This window comes from Ixodes scapularis, unplaced genomic scaffold, assembly GCF_016920785.2.
Source record: "Ixodes scapularis isolate PalLabHiFi unplaced genomic scaffold, ASM1692078v2 PGA_scaffold4__175_contigs__length_147842914, whole genome shotgun sequence".
NCBI classification, from domain to species: domain Eukaryota; kingdom Metazoa; phylum Arthropoda; class Arachnida; order Ixodida; family Ixodidae; genus Ixodes; species Ixodes scapularis.
Window position 1 is genome coordinate 133,126,548 of NW_024609879.1, and position 25,441 is coordinate 133,151,988.

The 25,441-nt window shown below is 48.7% G+C and overlaps 1 long non-coding RNA gene across 1 annotated transcript in view; it reads right to left on the reverse strand.

Annotated features, from left to right (window-relative positions):
• Positions 1–15,179: 15,179 nt before the first annotated feature.
• Positions 15,180–25,441, reverse strand: part of LOC121837694 — a 50,744-nt gene continuing 40,482 nt past the window's right edge. The window contains exons 2-3 of the long non-coding RNA XR_006078298.1: positions 22,528–22,636; positions 15,180–16,205 (exon numbers count right to left, since the gene is read on the reverse strand). This is a non-coding gene — a long non-coding RNA (uncharacterized LOC121837694). The remainder of the gene's footprint in view (positions 16,206–22,527; positions 22,637–25,441) is intronic.

Genomic DNA, 25,441 nt, shown 5'->3' on the forward strand with positions numbered 1-25,441 from the left:
ATCAAAGCTGCAAGCCACGTTTACCTCGGTCATGTCCGGCATGCAGTTTGTCAAATCCAAGAGAACCCACTCCAATGCCGTATGTGCTGCCGATATGCGCACCGAGAGCCAGCGCAAGTACAGTATACTAGAATAGGAGTTAGTGTTAGGACCGGCGGGACTCGACAATGGAAACTTGTGAGACTGCGCGTGTAGACAACAATCGCGGCGCTGCAGTCGACAGGGCAGCAGCAAGTCGCTGCAGTTCGCACGCGCCTCCGCACGTGCGCGTGCATGCGGTGCACGCGCACAACCACCACTATACTGACCCTACTGCCGATTAAAGCCCCCTTCATGTTTTAAAAATAGCGTAAGGTACGTCGATGCACAAGGCACGTGCAACGCGCAGCCCTTGAGAAGATCATGGCGGCACAGCACAGCACTGAGCCAGGGGTGCTATGTTGCGCTTTTTGGACTCCCAGGAGACTAGGGAGAAGGAAGTGACGTCAACGACACAGCAAGAGCAGATTGGGTGTTGATTTCGTTTTCTGCTGTCAACATCCAATCTGCGTTTGCTCTAGTCGTTGACGCCACTTCCCTCTTCCAAGTCTCCTGGGAGTCCAAAAAGCGCAACATAGCACCCCAGGTTCACCGTGGCCAGGTTTCAGACGCCATGTTCTTCACAGAACTGACGCGTGGCACGTGTCTCGAGCATTTTCACAACAATGAATGCGCCACTTTTCCCAGGATAGAGGGGCTTGACTGCCGATGCGCCTGTGTCGACACCTATCGACATCTGCACCACACGCTTCACGCGAGCCGCTCCGATCCCAACACTACCCGGTATTCTAGTACACTGTACCGCAAGCGAAATCCAGTGTGAAAACGCTACGGCGGCTCGCACGAGGACGAAGACTCGTGTTCTGCTCAAGAGAAGTGCCCTAACTGCGGCGACGCACACTCGGCTACATCACCATCCTGTTCAAAATGATGGAAGAAATCAAAAGACAGGAATTACTCCAGACAACACGCAGTCGATTCCCACACTTCCAGAACAGCAGCTCATGAATCCGGATGGCGCCTACTGCTCAGAAAAAATGAAGAGCCTTCTTCAACTGCGCAGGACACCCCGAATACCATGACTGAAAATCAGGTGCCAAAGAGGCCTAACTGCGGTTCTAAGAAAGGACAAAAAAGAGGCACCTCCGACTAAGCAAGGGCCCAGTTCACCTGGCGTGATCCAACTCGAAGGTCCGACAGCGTCAGGGAACGCACCTAGCGACCCAAAAAAGCGAAGAAGTCAAAACGTATGACTCCGTCCGCTTCAACAGACAGAATCCACATCCAAGCAAGTGGTGGACTCTCAAGCTTTAATCAGCAGAAAACATTATGTGTAGGCTTCTGAAATCTATTGACGCAAGATAAGACCGAAGCATCCTCAAATTTTTTCAAGTAGCCCTTCTCTTTTTATTAGATCGTTGTAAACGGCGAACTGTAATCCCCAGGCATCCGCCACGCCATGGTTTTCTTCCGACCTTACGGTGGAGCAGTGAAATTGCCGAAACCTCCGAAAAAAGCGCGGCAGCCTCATATAATATCTCCAATCGCATACCCCCCCCCCCCCCTCCCCAACCCTCAACATCATCCTTCTACAGAAACCTCGAACCCTTCCTATCTACGTGGATATCTCAGACGTGTGGCACATGAATAGTCCAATCAGGATGACCTTGCGGCCACCATAGTGAAGTGCGTTCACACCGCGGTCCACTTCCCTTCAGACAACCAGGCCGTTCCACATGTCTTAGCAGGTGATTTTAACACTCCGCATCTCACTTGAGGCTACCCTCGCGACACACCTAGGGGCCGCAAGCTACACACTTTGAACGAACAACAAAATCTCACTCTCCTCATTGATCCATCGACGCCCACACGCTTTGGAACCAGCACTTCACGCGACACCTGTCTAGACCTTACCCTGTACCCTGGCACAAAACCCTGAACCTGGCACAACCTTGAGGAACAGCTCGGCAATGATCATTCGATTCTTGCCGCCCATATCAACACTAAAGACTTTGCGGGAGAGGCCAACACCTCAAGCCGTAGTGCTGAATGAGATGGCGTCATCGGCGAAGGCCAACACTGGTCACAAATTGGACACGACGATTGCGTCAACTTTCTGCTCAAACTTGACTCGAAGTAGAGCGCCGACGCAGCACTCGTTCCCAATCAGTGCCCAGCTTCAGCCTTTGCTGGTGACGGAAAATGTCAGCCCCCCGGTCTTGTTTTTAGGCGGTATTGAGGAGGCAAGCCCAATCCGTGTCACAAGCTGGCCTTCCTTCCGCGCATCTTCCTCTTCGCACACCTCCCCCGACACACTCACTGATTGGGTGCAGCCACTGCAAACTCGGCTAGACCGACACACGCGTGCACCCTTACCACCACTCCCGATGCTACACAGACTCCCACCTCCACCTATGGAAAGCGTGCCGCAGCCTAACCAAACGGTGGTGATGTCCACGCCACAACCGAAAGCTCAAACTACGCACTGCGCAACTTACTGTAGGGACTGAAACCTATGCTGCCAACCTCACTGGTCAAAACTGGCATATGCTCTGCGACAAGCTCAATGGCACGCTCGGTATGCACGAACGTGCTCCCTACTCGGTCATCTAACACTGCAGGCCAAGCCAAATTGGCCAGAACCTTTGGTTCTGCCCAAACTTCTCTCTGCCAAACTGCCTTTATTTGGCAAACTTCTCCACGCCACTAACCTAACAGACTCCCATTGCCTCACACAGTCACGACAGCGTAACCTTCCGCTTCCTGACACTCCACGCTGCGCGGACCAACACGGGTCCCCCCAACACTCTTCCTTATCTTGACGGGCCGATCGGTCATTGAGATTTCCGCTGCACTCACCGAAATTCGCCGCAACACATACCCTGGTCTTGACAAGATCCGCTACTCTCTCCTCTGTAACCTCTCTGATGCAGACACCACAGTCGTTTTGATTTCAAAGCCCGCATATTCCTAGAACCTGCGCCCAACATCCCTTACCTCATGACTGGGCAAGCTGATTGGGAAGGTTCCACAGCTTCGCCTATGCACACTTTTTTTGCCAACACCTCCGCCCTTCGCGGCAACCTCCGTGGCTACCGTAGTGGTGCTTCCACTCAGGATATATTGCTCCACCTCAAGCACGAGGTTCTAGAGTATGAGCAGTGCTGACCTTGCCGCAGACCTTAGGGTGGCCTTTGACAACCCGTCCCACGACCTAATGCTTTAACAGTCGGCAGCCACTGGCCGCGGAGCGAACGTGAACAGTTATATCCGCAATTTCCTCCCCGACAGATCTGCCAGCCTTATCCTTGGTCACTTTCTCCCTCCGCACCGGTGGCAAACACTGGCACTCCACAAGGCTCCGTACTTTCTTCCCTCTTGTTTAATCTTGCTATGCGAGGTCTCATTCCCCTTCTGGATCAGATCTCAGATGTCCCTCCTGCACTTAATGCGAATGACATTACTGTCTGAGCAACAACAGGCTCCCTCGGACACATCGAAACTCAATTACAAGAAGTTGCTACTACCATCGAGTAATAAGCCCGGCGTGGAGGCCTCACATATGCCCAACAAAGTTGGAACCACTAGTGACAAAACACACTCGCGGACAAACCGATTTCTCCGTACTCATCGCACTAGATAACAAATTCGTCCCGCGTAAATCCCCCATAGGGGTGCTAGGCTTCACGTTAAAATCCAACGCTAAGCAAAACACACCCTCCACCAACGCACCACACAGCGCAACAAAATTATGCACATGCTACGCCGTACCTCTAACCGTTGAAATGGCCTTAAGAGGCAGATGCCTAACGCCTTCTCCAAGCCTTGATATACACACGCTTACCACCATACCACAATCTCACCCCGACGGAGCACAAATGTGTTACGGAAGGCGCAGAAACTGGCGCTCAGCGTCCCCCTTCGCACAGCCACCGTTTGCCTAAAGCAGCTTGGGGTGACCAACACCCTGGAGGAACTCACAGGAGCGCATCAAGCTGCCCAGTCGACGCGATTGTGCTCCACGGCTCAGGGGCGGACTTTCCTTGCCTTCCTTGGTTTCCTACCGTGTCCCGCTTCCCTCACCGCTGCGGGACAAGGACCGTTCCAACTGGACTTTGTGGGAAATAGGCAGGGTAGATTACGTACCTTTTTCGTCCGGGGACCGGTGCTCAAAGAGGATGCCGATGCCCGTCCCACCGCGCGGCCGAAGGTTACCAGCGAGCGCTGTCGCCGCGCCCGGCTCACCAACGCCATGCCAACAACGATGATCCCGATGTCCAACAGCGTTTATAGAGTATCAGGGGTCCCCAACAAGACACTCCGGTCAAGCGAGCCGTGGACACAAAGTGCCCGCATGCGCCCGCCGACCTGGGAGCCAAAGGGGTAATTGCGAGCGGAGTCATCGCCGGTGGGCCGAGCTCACGCCGCTACCCGTCGTCGCAGGAGTTCGGGGCCAGGGCTCTCGGCAGACGGACGTCCACTGGATAGAGGGGACGCCGACTGTCAGAGCCAGGGGAAACGCTAGAGTCCAATCATCGCCGGTCAGACAAGCTCGTACGCCGCGACTCGACCCGTCGCCCGGAGCCCAATCCAGGGGTCCTCGACCAGACGACCGTCCTCTCGGAGGAGGGCAGGCAGGCCCGACTCTCCCGCGCGATCTCGCTCGTCTCGCTAAACGGGAGATGTGCGGAGGAGTGCGAGAGGGTAGGCCAACATGGTGACGTACTCTTCCCGAAACGATACAGAGCGGCCGGGCTCGAAGCCGTCTCGGCTTCGCCCGGAACGTCCGCGGCTTACGCCTTCTCGGGGGAGGGAAACCAGTGGCTCTCACAACTTCTACATCCTCTCGATCAACCTCACTGTCCATTTGAACGGGTCGGTAGCGACCTGTTGCGGCCCCTTCCTCTTACAAACAACGGTAACCACTAGGTCATCGTTGCCATGGGCCATTTGTCATCTTATGCAGAGACCGTTTCCTTAGCGTCCTCAACTGCAGATGAAGTCGCTGCATGTCTCTTGCACATCATTTTGTGACGCGCCCCCCTTCATCAGATACTCAGCGATCGAGGAAACAATATTTATTTCCCATGTGATACAGCAACTATTAAATCTTTGTGGAACCAATCATAGACCGACAACAGCATATCGTCCACAAACAAATGGCTTGGTGTAACGTTTTAATCGCATCATTGCCTATATGACTTCCATGTGCGTCCAGTCTGACAAACACCACTGAGATGCTGTTCTTTCTTTTGTGACTTTCGCAGAAACACTGCCGTTGAAGACACTCACGGCTATTATCCATTTCATCTTCTCCGTAATCGCCCTCCAAGGACTTTCTTGGACATGTAAGCTCTTACCTTACCGTCAAAATGACGAACTTCCCGACATTGGAGCACATCTCGTGTGTCGCGCTCAAGATCGTATTAACTTGCCCGGCTACGCACAAGTACATCCCAGCAACGCCAATGCCGACGGTATAACAAGACTCACCGCCCCGTTCCCTACGAAGTGGGCGACCTCGTTTTACTAGGCACGCCTCACCGTCACCAGGGCTTGGCTACCAAGTTCCTCCACTGCTACGTCGGCCGTTGCAAACTGTCCGACCTTTCATACCACGTGCAGCTACAGCAAGACGGTACTGACCGACGCCGAGCAACCTCCGATATATTCCACGTCACCTTCGGGGCCCCCGTACCCCGAAGGTGATAGGGGTTATATAGCAGTTCCTTGGTCCAACTTCGCCACTGACCAAGACCACGACGTTATACTCGTTGACAACATGAGCCTGACGGCACGAAAAAATAAACAGAACGTCTTCACCTAAGCTCGAAGTCGGTCGCACCATGTCAAATCCTCGACAACGCCTGTCGTATTAATTAATATAAACCGACATCGATGTTTTACACGGCATTCATCATTTGAACTACATGCTCGTTAGCGCGATAATTTTCTCAGAAGCACGATTTTTTTATGAATGATACTGAAAAAAAGTGAAATTTACAAAAAAAAAATTGAAGTGTAAACGAGTTGGTGTTTCTTGAACACGAAACATTTCCATTTCAAGACAGCCGGCCGCCATGCGCGCTTGCGATGCCACAATGTCCGGCTGGCAAATGTTGCGAATCACAGTTATATACTTGCGTCGCCGCAGGACATGTGCTGCTGTATACTGCAGGGCATCTTTGTTTTCAAGGGTTGTCCATCTGAAGGGAGAAATTGTTTCATCTGAAAGAGCGTCTCACACGGGAGAATATCTTATATCGTCGAAAGTCACATATACTTCAGCGACACAGTGTTAAAACCGTAGCTCACCCTTCCATCTGCATTTGCAGGCATTTGCAGGCAGGGGTTTAAAAGCAGGCATAATTAATACCCGTATAGCGCTTCTTATATAAACAAATTTATTCAATCTCGTATCGAAACGTTTTGAGGGCAGGATAGCTCCAGATCAGATCACACTGAAGCAGACATAATTACAAAATTATCCTCGGGCACATTTGACGCATTTTTAGAGCATGTTTGCTTTATGCTTGGAACATGTCTCCAGACAGATCTTGTATGACCAATGTGGCAGCACCGCCTTAGACAGTGTATGCAAGCTGTATTTTGTATGACGTTTATTAGAGGCTAACAAGCTAAGTAGATCGATCTTGTAAATGTCACTTTCATTCAGACGAAACAGGTTGTCATTTTCATGGATTGATATTCGTCAGCGGACAGCCAGAGCTTCTGTGCCGCTCGTCGTCTACATCGTTTTCAAATGACTTAAAGGAACGTAGCGGCCATAAAGGTCACCGTCTGCAATCCCCAAATATGAAGTAAGAAAAACCAATGTGCATAGAAAATTGTGTGGTAGGGGAGCCGGCTGCCACAAACCGCCAAGCAAAAACAATGAGAGAACGAACTGCCCAAAATAAACCACTTTCCCTGAAAAAAAAAAAGAGAAAAAAAAAGCTCCGACCGACTTGATACAATGTACCTGACAAAGCAACGCGCAGTGCGTACGATATGCTAATCCACACACGTTAGCAATTGTCGTGCATTCCCAGACCGACCAAACTCAGCGTACCACTGCCTTCCCCCCCCCCCCCCCGACCCAATAAACGTTTGCCTATCGACGTATATATATATATATATATATATATATATATATATATATATATATATATATATATATATATATATATGCAAACACCTAAACCCCACAGAGAGACACACATGCAAAAAAGCAAAGCGATCCAGCCCGCGTAAGACCCCAAAAGCCCTCGAGCGTTCACTTGGGAACGCGTTTGGCAGATATGCCCACGAGATAGCGCGCGAGCAGAAAACAGCAGCACCGCACGAACGCACGCGGCCCATTGAAACGCACGAGTAATTGGTTCACGTTCGTGTAGTACTTACGGGGAGGGGAGCGTACGCCGACCGGCAGGGCTTGCAGGACTCGTGATCGTTGGTCATGCGCTTTCAACACGACATCGCGGTGGAGAAACCTGGTTTAAAAGCCACCGGGTGTAAAGGCAAAGCTCCAATGCGAAACGATCGAGGCATCCCCTCGCAACAGCTGCTCAGCGCGCCGCTCATGATATTCAATGCGGTCTCACCCTCTTCCCTTTATGTTTCATTGTGTACTTCCTTATCCGTCTCTTGTTTTCTTTTGTCTTGTTCAACGAAGATAGCAGTCATTGGTGAGGTTTCGCAGCTGATCTCGGGGTTTGTTCGGCGTGACACTCACCAAAATTAGTGGATAGAAAAAAAATCTTTCTCTGCTAAATTTAGCGGGTATCATAGTGTCACGTTAAACTGCGACGTTAAAGTGCCGTGTGACGTCACAATTTACAATTTTATAATTAAATTTAGTTGGCGATCTCCGCTGAATTAAGTTAGCGAGGTAAACAGAGTGTGAAGTAACCTTTCGATGTCGCAGTGACGTCGCAATTCCCCGGTGAACTTTAACGGGAAAACTTTTGCTCTAAAGCATGCGATTTCGTATGAGTCGGTGACCATGTCACGTGACACCCTAGTGTCACCTTATATACGTCACTGTGTTACATCGTCGCCGCCCGCTGCGAACAGCTGAGTGCGTCGCGCCTCGGTTACCGCCACATTTCATTTTTAAAACAAAGTTTAAAAAAATAGTCTTCTTTTTTGTGCAGTACGTATTTTCTGGGGGATGGAAAGATTTCGGCTGTTTGTTCTTTCCGAACGAAACATGTGGTGCAGGTCAACGGTGGAAGTTTTCCCATTTCCCTTAGGTTACACGTTCAAACGCATCCTTCGCGCATGCTTTCCCGCGTGTTCCGATGGCATGGTGGTGGAGCGAACAGAAAGGGACTTCTGGAGAATGCATGCGAAGCGCGAGTTCGTCTGTTTCTTATTGCAGAGTATGTGGTGACGTCAGAACGCAGAGCTCTGATTGGCTGTGATTGAAGAATGGTGGGTAGACCTCGAGGCAGCTTGCTTTGAGGTCTATACCCACTATCCTTCAATAAGAGCCAATCACAGCTCGGCGTTGTTATGTCCCCACAAACCGTGCAAAAAGAAGTGGACGGACTTGCACTCCGCGTACACCAACGCGCTGTTTACAAAATAGGCGTCACATCATGCGCAAAAACCTGACTCGCGTGAAGCATCTGCGCATGCGCTGTCCCGACAGCAGCGCCACCGCAGCTGCGGGACGTCAAAGCTACGTTTTGTTCTATACTGGCGACTTTATTTTGATTAGTTTTTCTGTCGTCGACGGAAATAAGAACGTTATCAGACTGCCAACTTTGCCGGTGCTGTTTTCTACACATACACACACGCCATCTAACTTTCAGTTCGCAACGATTGGTAAGTGGCCAGGGTTACAACTCGTGACGTCACGGCGAGGCAAATCCTGATCGTGACGTCACGCACGGGATCCATAAGAGGGCGCAACCGGGACATCTCGGCGCTAATATGGGATAATAGAAGATGGTAAATCAGGCATACGCGCAGGCGTGTTGTTTGTCTGACGAATCTGTCACATTGGCGGTACAAAAAAAAAGAAAACTGTCTGCGGAAATACAGAAACATACTTCGCGCTTGAGGCGAGTCCCCATATAATTCTGCCATCATGTGTGCAGCATGCACTGCGTCTTCTGCATGATGTATGAGCATATGTGTTATTAAGGGGCGTAGGAGATGCCAAAAGTTGTTCAAGGGGCAGTGCAAAAGGACAAAGAAAACCAGATGGTGCTTCGAAAGGCGTGCTTATCAGTGTCCAACAAGAGCGTTCAGTGACGACATTGGTCTCGAGCATCGGATATAGACGACATCGAATTCTAGAGGTAGGACTGGTTGAATAGGTTCACGTTACCTGGTCTGATCGTTTCAAACGCGTGATTCTTTGCTTGGAACACCCTGTACATCGCTGGGGCGTTCACATCTTCATAACTGCATGTTAAATTCCAACACCCGGGAAGACCGCGCGCATGGTCGTGGCAGGCTCTTGTCGTTTCGGTTCTCCGTTGGTTCAGACCAAGGACGTCATCAACGATAGAAAGTGCGCTCAAAATTTTTAACTTCTTTCACCTATTATGTTCAAAATACATAAGATTTCTTCTTTATTTTATTGTTAATGTATTCCTAGAGTACTACTCACTAGTTCGAGCGAACGCGATGCAAATTAAACAGTGTCCAGAAACGCTTTGCAAGGCCCCTTTAAGCGGTAATCCCCGATTCCTGCACTAATTATTTTTTGAAAAATTGAAAAAAAAAGTATTGTCCTCAACCACTACTTTTGTTTTTTTTTTGTTTTTTGCTTTCTGGAGGAGTTTGAGGATCATGGTAAAAGCGGTGCTACATTTGCATCAGTTTCGTATCAGCCTTCTCTGCATGCAATACCTTTCTACTTTTTTTTTCTTAAGCTAAAACTAATGATCACCATATTTTTCTCGCGCAATGAAGGTTGAATAATAGGAAACGTACACCACAACTGGTTAGCTACATTTAGCCTTCAAGTCAAACATATTCTAGGTTCTTAAGCAACTCATTCAAAGGCTATCTCTATTCAACGGCGCCGACGAAATCTCCGCGCTAATATGCCATTTTACTTGATTGGGGTTAGTTAATTATATTTTTCAAACCTCTGAACTTTCGAAACAACGTGTCTGTGTGTCCTGTGTCTGCCTTCCCAGTAAAATAAATAAATAAATAAATAAAATAACGCAGATTATATTAGTTTACGCAAGAGCCCCATATGGTGCTGGTGCGTAACCTAATCTCGCGAGGAAGATCGAACGCCCTGCATGCGACCCAGTTTGATGGCCAATTTCCCACGCATCCAAGAGGGCAAGAGCTCGCGCATCATGACGATAATAACGGTAATACGGCGGCCGTTTCCTGCTCAAAGTCACGGTGAATGAGATCATCTTACGCCTTCTCTGTTTTGGTTGCTTCTTGTTGTTGTTTTCTTGGTTTCGCTTCTCGTATTTCTCGCATAAATCGCTCCCGGCGACGGGCGAAGAGGGATGCCGAGGGGGGCGTGTGTAAAGCGTCTATAGCTTCCCCGTTCTCCTGCTGTCATCCAATAAATTTTCTCGTTTCCTCGTTCGTCGTACGACGCGAAAACGACGAGATTTACGAGAACCATATACGCGGCCCTCCGTATCTAGTTTCCGCTTGACTCTATTTCTCCTAATCGTTGTGGACATTTCCCCGTATTGTACGGGCAACTCTGTCCAAACGTTGGACGATTTTTCTCGATTAATAACCGACTGCATAGCGATATCGAATGTTTCCTGGTGCAATGATCAATCGATGCTGTACATCGTTCAATGCCGAAGCGCAAATATGTGAGACTACCGTCGCTGACAAAAAAAAAAAAAAAAAAAAAATGTAAGGCGTGGGTAATTATCTTCTCACTCCTCGCTTCCTGATTGGTTCTTAGGCGGTCGTATCGGTCGATGCTGCAATCTCATTGGTTGAGGAGCGATAATGAGATACTCGCCACGTCCCGTTGTTTTTTTTTTTTTTTTGTAGGCTGTTAGTGAAGATAACCACCTGGAATCGAAACTACACATGTCTGCGAAATATATGCTGGTCATATTTTTTGGGGGAGGAAGTGGGTTAACTTATTTGAGATAAAAAAACAGAAAAAGAAAGCGAACAAGATTCTAATCAAAAATAAACACCCGCCCCCTTTTTTATTTATTTATTTTTATTAATTTTTTTGCGGACGTAGTAACACAGGCGCCCGCGCACGCGTAATATGCGTGTACGAACCAGACACCCAACGTGGTCAGCCGTGCCTGCCGCAGTGCGCAATAAATTCGGGATGCCCCGACGTCGACGACGGCAGCGGATTGGAAATCCCTTCGTCCGATGTCCTGCAGCTGCCGAGATGCGAAACCAGGGTGGCTGCTACAACAGCTGCCTCGTGCCGCTTCGTGTCTGGCGACGCCCCAATATACTACCTAGCAATCGTGCGAGAAGTTTTTGCCTCCACGATTCACGAGTCCCGAACGGCTGCGTGAGCAGTCAGTCACGTTGGAAATGCCCAAAGCCATGTTATGCGCAAGTTTACACGAGGAACGCGTTTGGCGTCCAGTTGTGTGGGCAAGGCTATTCATGCAAAGAGCTCGAAGACTCTAAAAGGCGAAAAAGCGATCCCTTTCTTTTTTTCTTTTTTTAACCCTAGGGAGTATTCATGGCGGCCATATTTGTGTGCCCTGCTGCTGAGCGCGTGCTGACGGCGAGCTTCCGAAGTCCTTTTGGAGCGTGCATTTAGCCCCATCAAGGTTGCCGGTCTTAGCAGGCTATTAATGTGAGCTCGCTCTGAGCATGCGCTGTAAACAGCACCCACAAATATGGCGTCCAGTGAATACCTCCTATTCCACTTGAACTAATCGTAAGCCCCTTCGATTTAAGGCCGGTTCACACATGCAGCGAAGCGCTAATGTAGCGCTTCTCACGTGTCGTCCGCTGCTTATTGTCTGCCATGAAGAACAGTAATGACGGTGAGGTACAAGGCTGGTGAACGCTCCCGTGAGCACGCGCTTAGCGCGAGGTCAGCGCTACACTTGTAGCGCTCCGCTACATGTGTGAACAGGCCTTTAGGCTCCAAGAGATCTTGTTTTCCCCGCCTCTCATATATATACGTATACACCCAAATATCACGAGTTACAGAGAGTCAGTGAGTTAACTTTCTCGCAAAGCACCGAGACAGCCAATCACGACGAACAATACAGAGGAATATTCCGGTGCATCATAAAAGCTAATAATACGATTAGACATGAGAAATCCGATATGCGCAGCGTAGTGCATTACCCGTTGCTCATTCCTGAGTCGTGGCGAGCACTTCCTATTAGATTCTTTAAATATTTGCACCGTTCCAGTAATATTATCTTGAGTTTGAACCGGAGGAGAGGACGACTTCCACACGCTGCGGTTGTTACTATTCTTTCTTAGCGCTTTGATACAGAGAAGAATGCCGCTAAAATTTCGCAAATGTCATACTTTTATGAAGTAAAATTTGAGGCAGACGTTTCTCTTATCGACTCCTCGAGCTGTTTTCTTGACGTGAATCTTCGGTAAATTAATTGTGCTGCCACACTAGAGAATACCAGGCCATATGCGGACTGATCTGAGTCCAAGCAGGAGTGAAAAACGTAAGAAACAACGAGAAAAGAAACACTAGGAACAGCAACACAACAAGGCATAAAAACAATACATCACCTAGCAAGGATTAAGCTCATCGGTAACAAAATATTTTCACGACGGCGCAATTTGCAAATTCGCAACAAATGTTTCTACATTGAACTATCTACAATAATCGTTGACGACTGACTTCATGCAGTTATTCTCCTGGGAAAAAAACGAAAATTTAAATGTATCATTAGATTCGTGAAACTTATTGATAATTTTCCCGTTGTACCTGTAACTTATCAGCTCGTGACACTGGAGTGATGTAAACCGAAGGTCTAATTGAGTCAAACCACTGAATATCATGTACAAAAACCGCAACCCCTTTTCTACGCGCCTATAGACCGACACGCTGTTTACAAACAAGCCCGCATTTGCCCACACCAGGTGTGGGCACTGCGCATGCGCGGAAACCGAATTCGAGTGAACTGAAGCGTGTGCGCATGCGCAGTGCCGTCGACAGCGCCACCGCAGCTGCGTGACGTCAGGGACGCGTGTTGGTCTATAGACCAGTGTCCGCTCCGTTCCATGGGCGACGCCATGTTTGTTTATGCTGACGTCATTACAAAGTAGGGGGCCGCGCTTTTTGCAAGACTCAGTATTTTTAGAAAACTTCGGAGATATTCTAGTGCGAAAACGTCAGAAATGCACAGTCACGAAGCTCCAAGAACAACACCGATGCCAAGAACGGTGTAAAAAGCAAAAAGATTGTTTTATGCGCAGCCCTTCTCTTCACAAGAGCCTGGGTTTGAGATTATTATTTACCATTTTTATCGCTGGGGGCTAGGATTTCGGGCACTGGTCTATACTCTGTTTCATATTTAGTGTGCAACGCTGTGAAAGCTTTTGGCGCAAGCATGGGGCCTAATCTCGTTGATCATTTGCACGCGTTCTCACGCAAACAAAACCATAGATGAAGCCACGCGCTCGTGCCAGTAGCTTTGACAGCGCTGCACGCTAAGTATGAAACAGAGTATAGCTTCAAGCGTTTCAAGATCAAGTAAATGAATAATATCCGTCAAGCTGTCCGCTCTTCTACACCGATTGCAGATAAACCTAGCTGCAATTATCTGCACTCTTTCGAGCCTATATATGTTTGTAAAAGTGTAGGGGTCGCGAGACGTGCATGAGAAGACGGCAACACAGACTTACCAGGGCTCTGACATTTCACCAGCTCCTTCTCCGTCATCTCATTGTCTTCTGAACATTTTGTGTTTTGCCGTACTTTGCAAAAAGAAAAACACTAATGTCTCTCAAAAACTGCTAAACCTTCTACAATAGTCTTACAACACGATATGTGATTTAAGAAAAGAAAACACAAGTTGGTTTCAGGTGCCTGTATACAGTTTTATTAGACGTGAAACATCATCAAATTCTCGCTCAACAGGTAACTCAGAGCGTTGGAATTTTATCCTCGAGGACGTTGCCTCTTTCTATAGATTCATTACATTGCTCCTATAATCCCGGTCATGCACAAACTTAACCCGTGTTAATGAGAGTATTGGAAACAAATTAAATGTACTTGCGGTAAAACTTCACCCCCAGTCACCACGCCGAGTTTGCCTATAGCGAACATATGATGATGTTAGTTTTATACCAAGCTTGCTGAGGCTAAGTACAAGATAGTTTTGTGAGCTTGAATTTATTAAGGAAGCTCCTAATCACGATAATTCGTTCAGCTTTGTCTTAACAAAAACATTTCTCCAGAACATTTACACGACACATTCACGAAGACGTCACCACTGCTAGATTGTGTTTTAGGACAAATTGCCGTCACTTTTCAAAACTCCATCGAGCAATATTGGCGGCCGCCATTTCCTGGGAACGAAGTCTGTGATTGGATACGACGAATCCTCGCCGAACTCTGACGTAGCCCTCGTATCCAATAGACTTTTGCAAGCACGGCCTTTGGGCGCCGCCATCTTGCTCTTAAGGTGGGTAGATCGTCTGATAGCCAAGCATTGCTAAGGCGTACCCACGGTTTCCAGACTGGCGCCCAAACAAAGCGTTTTCCATCCACGGGGGCCAGAGTAGCTCTCGAAAAGCGCGGCGGCTTGCAAGCGTCTATACGTGGTCCGAGAGCGTTCTTAAACAATAGTGAAATCGGATAATTGCTGCAGCAGTTACCAGATGGCGTAAACTTATGAAGGATGGTTTATCGGCTGCTATCTTCCTGACGCAATACGGAATAACACGCTATTACGCGGGACCTGTCAGGTGAAATAAAGATATATTATTTTGGGCTCCCCAAACTCTTCCTAGTCGGACGGATTTTGTATAAATAGAACGTTGCACCACACCACACCGCACGGTGCTTTCTTCCGCGTGAAAATAAAGCCTAAATATCCCCAGCTTATTAAAAAAAAAAAAAGAATACGGAACAGGCACAGCTATACAGTCTCCAGTGTTCTTTGAAAATTAAAAAAAGCTTAATAAGTTCCAGGCTTCCTTTCCTTTCAACACTTCTCTCTCTTGAAAACGAAGATACCCTATGGGCCAATAAATAGTAAATGAATAAAATGGCGTCTACAGATTCAATATATTAGGGCCACCGTGAGCGCTTATTCGCTCCTTCGCGGCCATGTCGGCTTCGAACAATCTTTGACACCCTTGCTGCCTTTTCACCTATCGTCACCGACAATTTGAGAAACGAAGGGTGGGGCGAGTTGCGCGCATCTCATTAACGCTTGGCAGCCAATGAGATGGCGACGTTATCCGATAAGAGCTCCAAAAAACGAATCCATAAAAAAAAAAAAAAAAAACATGCGTGAATTTAGTCAGGTAGACGCGCTGTTTTTTCTTCAGTTGTCAGGGACCATTAACGGGGTAGAGTGGCCTAGAACGATAAACTGGTATCCCATTCTGCAGGCAGAAGTGACCCCCACTTGGGCGCCGCCATGTTGTACAATTTTGACCAGTAGACACGTGACCGTACCATATCCTGAGGCTTTGACGCAAAAGTGAGCCGAGATTTGTATTGCGATCGCTGTAAAAAAGAAAACACGATAAACAATTGTTTTCAATACTGTTAGCCACAGAGATCAGTGTCTAGCTCCGATAAAAACCCAAAATACAACACTGCGGTTCACGGCATCTATAACGGAGGCATTGCGAAGCTGCCCGAGTTTTCGCCGTGAAAGCACATTCTGGACTTAAAACAAAAAAAGAAATATAACTTATCTCGTCGGTACTTTTATTAAAGATCAATAAGCAATTATTTGTGCGCGGTACTTCATTAAAATCTAGACGTAAAATTATAAGGTCACGTGTCTAGCGGTACAAAAAAAAGTGCAACATGGCGGCGGCCAATTGGAGTCACTTTCAGCTGCCAGTTTATCGCTCTAGAGCCCTCCAGCTCGTTGGTGACCACATATATAGCTTCGGCAGTTCGGGAATGCACGAGGTCACAGCGCCGTCTTGCGTCGGGAACTCGCTCTGGATCCTGGCGCCGACAAAAACGACTAGACGGTCTCCTGGTTGCAGAAGCCGCCAGGCAAAACCTGCAACGACACAAAGGTGGGCAAAGAGACACATGTTATTCGAGACCGAGGTGAGAGGAACCAAGTCGTAGTGAAGCACCCGAACATAAACACCCACGCCCACGCGTGTACATACAACTATAGACGCTTTGCAGCAGCTGTGCATGGACGCCGCCATAACCGACCTTCAGTTTTTATTTCTTCCTCCTATTCCGTTTATTTCACTTCATCATTACCATAGCAGGCCAGGTTATTGCCGTATTAGATTCAACTGTGTCCTTTTCTAAAGCATCGGCCTTTGTAGAGGATCGTCAACTACCGTTTCAGTTGCTCGGCATCTTGGTAAGACAAAAGAAGGTCAGCAATGGCGGCTGTAATTTGGCGCGTGTGTAAAGCGTCTATAGTCGCTAGGGAGTTTTCGTAGACCGTTTTTCCATCTTCGCAATACGCTCTCCGGAACGAAGATGCCACTACTGCGCATGCGCTGCGCTAGCCGTTCCCGGAGGGTCCCCGGTCTCATATGGTTGCGGAGAACGTTTGCGGGACAGCGGAAACGATCTACGATACAACTATAGTCACTTAAGGACATCTTTTTATCCCACCACTCCACACATGCATACATGAACAACGATCTCACAAAACTACAAATAAAGAAAACTGACACGCGGTCGCGACACACATGCAGCGACTCCAACAAACAAACGCCCATAGCGCGCACGTACACCTGCGCGTTCAAAGCATGCTCGCGCGCCGCACACACAGACACACACATTTCTTCTTAGAGCGATACCGAATCGAAAACCTTGGAGCTAACTTTGTGGCGCCTGCGGCTTACTCATAGCGCGGAGTCCATTCAGAAATGTACGGACCGCGGGCTTATCAATGAGCGTGTATACACACAGACCCCGCAAAACCAATCAGCCGCTCGTTTCGAGAGCGGTCCACCGAAAAGATAAGCGCGGGATTTAAGTCCGTCCCTGCCCGAGCGAGCTCCAAGAACCCTTTTCAAACCGCAGCCGTTCAAGGCAGCTGGGTCCCTGCAGCACACGCCGCTCTAGAGAGGGCTCGTTAAAATCCCGCTAGTCTTCCCCCTTCTTTCTTCCTCCAGGTACCAAAGCGGTGAGAGAGCACGTGACCAACTTCGCTTCTCAATGTCCGTCGGGTCGTGACAGAGGCGTAGGTGAACACAACGATTTTGAAGTTGGGGATCTCACACTCAGAAATATTCGACGCGCGTACTCGCAGTATCTCTTGTGTTCGTTTCGACGAGATGCACCCAAAACGCCAATCCACTTCTTTTTTAATCAGTTTGGCTAATAAAAAGGACCACCAGTTTAGTCATACGGTCTCCGTGGCAAAAGGGGCCGACGTTTTTGGACCACTGGCGTCACGGATACATGATGCCGGTCGTCCTTTCCTTTAGAGGAAATGAAGAAAGCAAGAGCGATGATTCGTGGTTCAAAGTCTCAACGCTTTGGCTAGGGAAATGGGAGGTACAAGAGACAATAAGCAAAAAAAAAAAAAAAAAATCTTCAGATGAACCTTTTTTTTTAGACGCTCTTTTACTCTTTAAGTACTACAGGCCATTGTTTGGGCTTCGTCCTTCGCTTGACGCGGTCCTTAAATTGCAGTGATTGGTTCTTTGTGTGCTGCGCGGAGAAATATAAGCGCCGAAAAGCAACCGCACTTCGAACACTAGCCTAGCCACCGTGTATTGGAAAAGTTTTGTTAAGGCACCCAGCTGGCAACCTTGGGCACGCCTTAGCAAGGCTTGACTATCGGACGATCTACACACACCAGGAGAGAGATGACATCACCCAGATGCCTTGCTTGCACACGTGTATACGAACAGGCACTTTTTTTAGATCGTAGCCCTTGCCTCCTACCTGACAATATTAACACTGATTGACCTTCCCTAGTACGTAAGCGTCTCCCGTGGCAACAATATTTAGGCAGGATGTTGTCAAATAGAAAACTGTTAACTAGCATATTAACTGTCGCAAAAAAAAAAGACGAAATAAAAGTATGTTTGCACATATAGCCACGCAAGCCTGAACGGGCGTTTTCAATAAAATAATATTAACAAAACAAAGGCATCAGATACGGTCTATCCGTTTTGTACAAGTCGACCCAGGTGTTATTCCTCTATATAGAGTTCCGTTGTGTGCCCGCTGAATGGCGATCAAACAATAGACTCTTCTTTGCCACGGTCGATCGAGACATCATCATCATCATCATTATCACGCCGTCTAGATCTCATGCAGAGATACGCGCACGAAGAATCCCCCAAAGATCAGAGAAAGCCAGACCACAACAATTCGAAAGCCAACGAAGAAACGTGTGGGGTGCTGCCAGCCGCCAAAGTCAATCGAGGGGCCGCTTGCTCATCCCCCTCTTTTTTCACTCCAGACACTCCTTGCTCCTGCTGAATGAGACCATAAAGTCCTTTTATCCACGATCGACTTCAGCTGTCTCTTTTTCTCCAAAGCGGCACTGTCTTATCTCTGGAAGGCATCGGCGGTGAACCGCCTTCCTAAGGAACGAAGACGTGTGAAGCAAAAAGGAAACAGAGAGAGAGAGTGGGGCGGGCATCCGCTGCTGCGGGTTCCCAAAAATAAGGCCCTACCAGGAGACCGCCGGATTTAGAATCCCCCAGTCCCGCGACCCTGCTGCTGGTACTCGATAAAGCAGTTTTTTGTTCAGTGTTTGTTTCTGTGACATGGTGCAACATAGGTTCAGCTTACAGAGAACAGTCTGTCTTTGGAGGTCGAGAGCGTTATGGAATCAACTGAGGCTCCAGCAGCTATAGTTACCTCGGAACCCGACATAAGGGGCTGACGTCAGACACTAAACTGCCGTCACTGACAGTTTAAAAGAACGAAGTAGCTCATTACCATCACGCTTCTTGCTTGGCGATACGTTCTTCAGCGAGCCGCATCGGCGGCTCCGAGGCAGACCGCTGTCCTATACGGGTCCCCAGAGGGCAGGTTCGAATCCCGTCAGAGGTGCCCGGAATCTAACGGAGGCTCATTGCTGCGAAGGCGCCGTGTAACTGAGGTTTCGGCTGCGCATCCAAAGGGTGTTCCAGGTTAGGAATCCTGAGTCCTTCGCTGCGGCGTGCCAGATGCTCATCTCCAAATTTGTTCAGCATTCTTATCGGCTGATGGTGCAACCTCATTGGCTGTGAACCAATAATAAAATGGTCCGGACTCGTCACGTTTTGCGCTTCTTTAACCTTTTGGTAACTAAAGGCAAGGGCTGATAGAAGTGATGATAGTCCTGCGGATCCTTTAACCGTTCCGACGCTACTTTTTTTGGATTGTATTGGAATTCACACCGACCCCTTTGTAACGGGGAGCCGCTCGCCGGAAGTTCCGGTGGGGGCTGGCCAAAAGCTGTCGAACTGTCAAAAAAAGAGCCAAGGTTACGTGCAACACTAACAACTTGAACTATCTGACAAATTTACAACGTTTCCTAGCGAAGTATATGCTAGAACAGATCCATGCTACTTTGAATTCTGGTCACAGGGCAAAACAACTAACTAAAGCCACGGTAGCAGCACACCCAAATGTCCACGCTCATCGTCGCAAATGAACCCACCCTTTCAAGTGCGGGAGCGCGTCGCGAGAGCAATTTTCGCTACCTCGGATACGAACCAGAACGACTGCAAAGATACACAAAGAACTTGAAGTATCCCAGAACGTTTAATAACCACTTTAGCTCGGCTGCGACGCACAACTGGAACTGCCATCATCAAATCGGACAAAACAGTTCGCGAAGCCGGAGAGTGTACATACGTATATACCACAATACCATAGACGCAGGGTACCTCTTCGTCGCTCGGCAAGGTGTATGAGCGTCCCCCTTTCAGTCGCATCCATGCACATCATCACAATTCGCTCACGCCGACGACCCGCCTTTGTGCCCCTCTGCCAGTAAAGCCGCTCTCATCAGGCCCTCGCACTTCCCCCACCGCAAGACACACTGCGGCGAAAGCGCAACGCACCACGCAGACCTCCCCCGAAAATAGCACCCCCAAAACCTCCGCCGGGCCTCGATCTCTCTGTATATGCCGCTTCAGCAGGCATCTCTCTATATACCCCCCGCGCCGCCAACTCGTCCAAACCTTCCAAGAAAAAATAAATAAAAAGAGCCTTTGGGAAAGGACACTGCAGACCAGTCACTTAACGTAACGTCTATTACCTCTTCCAGACACAAAAGCCCCGACGAAGCCGATAGAAGGGTCTTTTAAAAAGAGGGGGGATCATAAAAACGGCAAATAGAAAGCCAAGTGGAAGCCTCTAATGCCGGAGTGGGTGGAGCGAGCCCTTCTGGGGAGTTCCATAGGGTCCAGGAACTCTGCAGACCAGATGCCAAGCGGGGTATACGCTTCAGCGTTCAAAAGGGCAGCAATTCAGCCGCAAGCGTGGATGGACGCACAGCGTGCAACTGACGGAGACCCCGCATTGGATGTCAGAGCACGGCACGCGCGGGGTACTCTTCTTCCAGTAGCCATGGCACGAGCCCTGTCTTCGGTTGTGAGGGGTCTTCCGGTGGTCCTGGAGCCGCCGGTGAACCATGCACCTGGCACGGGCCGTGCCATATGGAGGAGCCTGCCTCGACGGCTTGCCTGAAGCTGGGCCGCATATAGCCCTTCGGACTATCGGCTTACAACACGGAGTCGGACCTTTTTGCGAGCGTGAACGCGCCATGTGGCTGACAGATGAGCTGCCGGTAGGAGGGGACAGAATAAGCATATGTGTGTGTGGGGCGGGGGGCTTTCCGTAATTGCCCCGCGAACAACCGACTAACGGTTCATTATACCTGTCGAGTCTTGAGATGATGGTAATGGAACCGCATGCTGGAAGGAATGATGTCAGCGTGGCTACGAAGGAATACAAAAATACGATATAATTACGTTGCTTTTCTGGCTGCTGCTCTTTGTAACGGAGAAAAGCTGCAAATATTTAAAGAGGAACTATATGATGTCGGATGTCGAACAGTTGTATCTCTTTGTGTTCTTTTCCCATCCACTTCTACCATATCTCTAACAGGAGTGTGTTGTATTTTAAGATACATAAAAATAAATAAATAAATAAACTGCGTTGGTATTTTGCAACTGTACACAGTCTTAGATGAATAGAAGTCACGAGGCCTTCTCGCATCCGCTTCGTGTGACGTCATGGAAGGCTGTACACGTGACCTCAAGAACTCTGGAAAGAAGCAAGTAGGCTGAAGATCAGAGAGTTCGTCGAGTTCGTTGTGACCGCGCGTTCAATTACAGCGACCAGATTAGACGTTGCACAACTCGGCAGTTGTTTAAAAAATGTCGTAAGCAGCGGAAATATCGGCACTCTGTATGGATCTCGGGAAGCACGGAGTTGGCATCACGTTGTGGCAAGAGATGAACGACCGGATAGATATGTAATGACCAACCAAATACAATTTACACTTGCAGAAATAAGAAATTTAATGCGAATAAAAGATCCCGTCATTCTCCTCCGAAATTGTTTTAGCTGCCCGAGTTGCTCTTCTGTCTCCAATTTTAAACGACTCAGATCTTAAACTATAATGAACTATAAACTAATAACGAGTAAATAATAAAAAAAAAAAACACCGCCATCTAGCCTGAGGCCCGTCAGGCGGAGAAATGAAGGGATGGCTCACTGACAACTGAAGAAACGGGGTGGGGGATGTCTTTTTAAGACTTGTACGGTACTGATCAGAAGTAATCAAATTACTTGTCACCGGTTACTTTCTGGGTTAATTTTGTATTCGTGTGATCACATTTATTAGAAAGTAATCGCAAGTGTACTTTCATTACTTTTACAAGTACTTAAATTACTTGTAACCCGTTAATATTTTTCCTCCTTTTTCTAATGGCGCCTTTTGTTTCCATCCTCGAACGAAGTTTCGACAGGAGGATGGTATATCGAAAGTGGTGGATTGAGAACATAAATAGTTTCTAACTAAGCATTTCTGATCCACTAATGAACTGTACAACAAGTCCGTTTTCAAACCGACAGAGAAAAAAGAAAATCTGTCATGGCAATTGACATACCGTAATCTGACCGCGACGCGAAATTTCCCCGCGAAATTCGGATTAACCACGTGACGATGTCACCGTGGGATCGACTAATTACACTTCCACCACACATTGCCTTATGAACTCAGAGCCTCCAAGTGGGTTGTGATCTTTAACACCGGGACGGGTTATGTTATAATAATATGCTGCCAGATGTTATCTAATGACGATAGACCAAAACAATTGGCGACCGACATAATTATAAAGCGTCCGCAGGGGGGTAAAAGTAGCGTACCGGGAGTAACGAACCGTGTTTACCTTTGCACTCTTGTTCAGTCGGTCTGGGTAGATCGAGACACCAGCGTGCGCTTGTATGGGAGGGGCCGTGGCTGCCTCGGCACGTCCGACTTGATCTTCCGCATGTAGTCTGCGACCAGAAGAACAAAGCAACAAAAAGTCCATAAGGAGGAACGTTTCAAAGGTCTTTAATTTTGCAAAAACGTCAACAAAATCTCAGGAAAAGAAGGGATGAAGAACACAGCGGAGTCACATCTTGGAATGAAACCCGCTAATGCCGGGCCGTATTTTACGGCAACTGCCGTTATACATGGCTCGCAGCCGTGCACCGATGTCACATCCCCTCAGCTGTCGTTGTGGTGGCCTCGCTGCTGAGTGCGTACCTCCTGCGGTGTATGCATTTTGCACCACCCAATCTTCTTTTTTTTTTTTTTTCTGGGGGGGGGGGGGGGGGGGGGGGGAGGGGGGGGGAGAGGGGGGGGGGGGGGAAGAACAAGATTAGCGTCACGTGCAAGCGCCGTTTCGAAGCGAATGCCCGGGTGCGTTTCCTGTGGGATCGTTTTGTGACTGGGAAATCTGTCCGCTAAATTTAGCGGGCAGATCTCTCACCTTTTTTTAGCGACTAAATTCCTTCGCTAAATTAAGCGTGAACATTTTCCCGCTGACCGCGTCGCGGTCCCATGCATGACGCCATCGACACTGCGACGTCATGTACGTGACGCCGTAACGTCACATAACTCTGTGACGTCATGTGACATTGGGACGTGGGTCACGTCACACCAAAACGACGCCACATTCTACGTTCATATGGTTAGCGTGCAGAGTAGCCCAGTGTATAGTTGGTAAGCAGCTGAGTGCTGCACCCCAGCTGACGCGGCAGTTGATTTCTGAGGGGACACTCCGCCGAATAACTTTTTTTTCGTCAATAGCACGCAGACAAAGAAGCTGCGCGAACTCGAATTTTGACGTCATCAAACTAAGACCAAGCACTGGCGAAGAATGGACACACTGTTCTGCGTCAAGCGCTCGGCTGGGTCTCGTGTTCGGTCAGTACGTCGACAGACGCTCGACTATAGGGCTCGGGCCCAATGGCTCGGTTTCCGTAGTGTGATGACACTTCGTCAGAACAGGGGAGAGAGCGAAGAGAGAATTCCGGCCAAGTGCCCGCCATCGAACAGACTTATTGCGGAGAAGGCCCCGTGTAACCGAGATCCCCAGGTGGTCGATATGAATCCTCTCAGCCCCTCCGCTGGGGACGTGCCAGATGCCCTACGTTTGTCTGGCACGTAAACCAGCATATACAGGGTGTTTTACGAAAGGTGGACAAATTCGATATTGCAAAAACTACGCGTCGAAACAAAAAAAGGCTTATGTCGTTTTGGTCCTGGGCCAAGGGCCTATTTAGGAAAATTATTAAAGTTCGGGATAATTAGATTGTTAATTATTTTCGCGTAATTAACTTTCTTAATGTTGTGTTTAAGGACATGGTTTCAATCAGAAAATTGCTCAGCATCATCGAAAAATACCAAATCAACAAATTGCAGAACGATAGAAGGCACGCGCAGCATTTTACGGCTTTCTGTCCGACAAATCGTGAAAATTGAAGCGGGCGCGAAGCGGGCGCGTCCGCTTCAATTTTCACGATTTGTCGGAGTCGTGCGTTTTGTAGTGTCCTGTTTGGACACCCCTTTACATGCCGAAGAAAATATACGGCTCCGCTAAAATCACGCACTTCATCCCAACAGAAAGTGTGTGTGGATGCGGATAAGTAAAAAAATCAAAACGGGCAGCGTATGCAATACGAAACCTTAGTGTACGTGTCCCCGACGCAAGCCTCTGAGTCAAACTGCCCACGAAGCACTCAGACCGTAGTTTACGGAACGACTTGACAGTCGCTGACAAGTACCACCCAGCATTCCGCAGAAAATGTACACGCGCGAGCCACGGCGAGAACCGGCGAGACATGTCGACCGGTGCACGTTTATGCGACCAAGAAGCGCAGATGGAGAAACTCGAACAAAAAGAGACGTACGCCAGGCATATACGAGAGTATATCGTGCCTGGTCTGCGAGCGTCACGGGAGAGTCACGATTCCAAGAGCCAGAGGCAGTTCCCCTCCAGCTCAGAGAAAGTCCTAACGCCCTTCGACGCATTTGTCTCTCGGCCCCGGGTTCCTCGGTGATATGTACGTTTGGCCCTGTGCTTCAGGGTCAAGGACCAGACGCTCGAAGCCCTGGGACAACGGCCTCCGGTGGGAAAGCGGTACTCTCAGTTCGAAAATCGAGGTTTGGCACGTACGGGCAAGAAAGCCCACACACGAACTATAAGCAACATGCACAATCCGTAAAATCAGAACTCTGTCTCGTACGCGCGTGGAACACCCCCCCCCCCCCCCCCCCCCCCTCAACTCGGGAAACGCGATACTTGGTCACCGAAAACGCTTCCCAGGGTCCCGGCCGAAGCGCCGACAGACACATAAACAACACGGAGCGCAGAATGCTTTCCCGACTGTTTTCAAAAATAATAAAAAAAAAAAAAAGACGTACTGTACAGTCAATGTTGGCATTGGCAATCGACATTACCGTACTTTCAAAACTCAGAGAAGCTTCTAAAGGTCGTTCAAAACCTGCCGCACAAAGATAGCCTTGGAGCGCTGTCTCAGCGAAAGTGTTCTTCCCTAATATACGCGTCTTTGGCGTTTCTATCGCCAAGGTGTTTGGAGAACAAAATCTCGGTACACAAGAAATGTCCTTATAAAGCAACCTGTGACCGGGAATTTCGATCGGCTCACCAAGAATGAAGAGATCAAGGTGATTCTGCTCTTTCCGTGAATCAAAATAGCCACTGCTAGTGCCACTAAACAAGTTATGCTCTGAGTAACGCGGGCTCCATGGCCCACCCCCCTGGCTACGTGCCTGTTCCTAATCTAATGCTG